At 36.0% G+C, this 2,386-nt stretch overlaps 1 protein-coding gene across 1 annotated transcript in view; it reads right to left on the minus strand.

Annotated features, from left to right (window-relative positions):
• Positions 1 to 2,386, minus strand: part of LOC106879427 (focadhesin) — a 260,907-nt gene that overhangs the window by 161,474 nt on the left and 97,047 nt on the right. The gene's annotated exons all lie outside the window — the stretch shown is intronic.

Here is a 2,386-nt window from a genome sequence, read left to right on the forward strand (position 1 = left end):
TATATATATATATATATATATATGTATATTGCTCTCCCACTACCATCTATTCAGCATTCGATATGTATCAATTTGTCAGTCTTTCTATCAATTCTCTTTTCTTACCCCCACCTCTTTCAATCAATCATGCAATTGACTGAACTGATTTTGGTTTATGAAAGATAAAATTAACCACAGTGCTATTTGAACTCTGAAACATCATGGATGAGACATAAATACTGTTACACATTTATTGAAGATCTCTACCATCTCAGTAACCCCTGACCATGGGATTGCACCTAGAAAGTTTCCCTCCAATATACATGTCCAGGAAAGGTTGTTTATGGAAGACTAGCAGTCACCCTTGCATACCACCCTCCTCTCTCTATGATGCTGATGTTATCCAAGGGAAAGGCATAGGCCAATACAGCTTGGCACCAGTGACACTGCAACTCATTTCTACAGCTGGGTGAACTGGAGCAACATGAAATAGAGTGTCTTGCTCAAGAACATAACAGAGCCCAGCCTCGGAACCGAACTCACTACTTTATCACTGTGAGCATGATGCTCCAACCACTGAGCCATGTGCCTTCAGTAACCCCTGCTATTCCATATAAAGGTCAAGTGTCATCATTGTTTTAATATCTACTTAGCCATGTTTGCATGTGTCAGACAAGATGACATTGGAGTAGGATTTTCATATTTTCTACAGCCAGATGCCCTTTTCCTTCACCATATCCTCATCTGCTTCCAAGGGAGGTAATAATCTAGTTTATTGATCAATAAATAGCAGAGACGTGATTATATGGAGAACTGGAAACAAGCAACAATAAAATGAGCCTTTTGTTCACAGAAATCATGCAACATGTCAAGACCTGCCCAGTAACCTGAATGTGTGCTTGTGAATTGGAAGCAAATAACACCATTAACAAAGTCATAGTTTGCAAACAGCATGTTCAGACTTGAGAAATTCAAACTCTCTCTCTCTCCTTACACACATGCATGCATATAGTCAATGCTCCTACATACTCACAGGCCAGTAACTGAAACAAGTAAACAATAACAGATAAAAGATATATATATCAGCATGCATTTTTCAGGTTGCACCTATTAAATGCACTCCCAAGGTTTTGGTTAACCTTGCAGCCATAGCAAAAGACATGTGCAAGATGGTATGCAGTGGGACTGAACTGCAAATCATATTATTGGAAAGAGAAATTCTTAACCACACAAACACTGGAATCGATTTGCTACTATAAGAAAAATTAAAACATTAAAACATCTAACATTTCCACTAGAAAGTTTTGTCAGAGAGGATTGTGTTTACTTGTTTATTATGTAGACACAAGTAAACACATATCTTACTCCAACAATAAGTTCCGCCTGAAGCATTAGACACCGTCTTCAAGGTGTAAGATTTATTTATGAACTATATACATTACTATTTTGCTAACAAAGACCAGAATCAGTTTCAGCTCACTCTAATCCTGTATCTTGAAATGAAAATAGAAAACAGCAAAAAATAAAAACCAAGTGTCATCTGAATAATATTCAGATTCTATTTAATTTTAAAACTATTCTCCTTATACATGTATATATGTGTGTGTGTGTGTGTGTAGAGAGAGAGAGAGAAAGCAAAAGAATGAGGATGAGATAGATATAAAAATTTTCTTCTAATGGCATAATGAAATAGGTATGTACACTAAGTACTCAGTCTGGTTAACCACTAACACTCTGAGTTGAACTGCAACAAGAAAAGAGATGGTGTTGAGGGTGCCTATCACAGATGGTTAGAACTGGCTACATAATCTTACCAGTTGCAGAAAAAAAGTGTCTAAAATCTATCAGTATAAAATGCTGAAGTTCAATCTCATTTCAAATCAAAGAAGAAAAATAAATATATAAATAAATAAAAGTGATGAAGCTAGCATAAAATTCCCTAGGGAGTTCTGAAGGCAAGTAGCATCAAAATACAAAAATGTAAGTGACAATAACAACAGTAGCAGCAACAATAACAACAACAAAACCAGCATGTATGGTTAATTTTGAATATATAGCATTACTTGAATTATTGAAAACAGCTCCCATGCCTGTCAATACTTCTCTCCATCTTTTAGTACCACTCCCAAGTTCTTTGTAATTGATGTTGCTAAAGACTTAAAACATGGTTGAATAGATTGGACTGTGGAGATGGAGTATATGTAATCTGGGTATACCCCCCCTTTTAAATTTTGTTTTTTTTTACGGAATCCTATGTTTCAGACCATGGAGAATCCGATTCTGGAAAAATTTTTTCAAAAATCTCAATTTCAAAATTTAGATCCCCCCCCCGTTTTTATATAGATCCACAGGTTAAACCTAACCCTAACTCAAACCCTAACCCTAACCGTAACCCTGACCCTAACCC

The sequence above is a fragment of the Octopus bimaculoides genome, chromosome 4 (assembly GCF_001194135.2).
Source record: "Octopus bimaculoides isolate UCB-OBI-ISO-001 chromosome 4, ASM119413v2, whole genome shotgun sequence".
Lineage (NCBI taxonomy): Eukaryota > Metazoa > Mollusca > Cephalopoda > Octopoda > Octopodidae > Octopus > Octopus bimaculoides.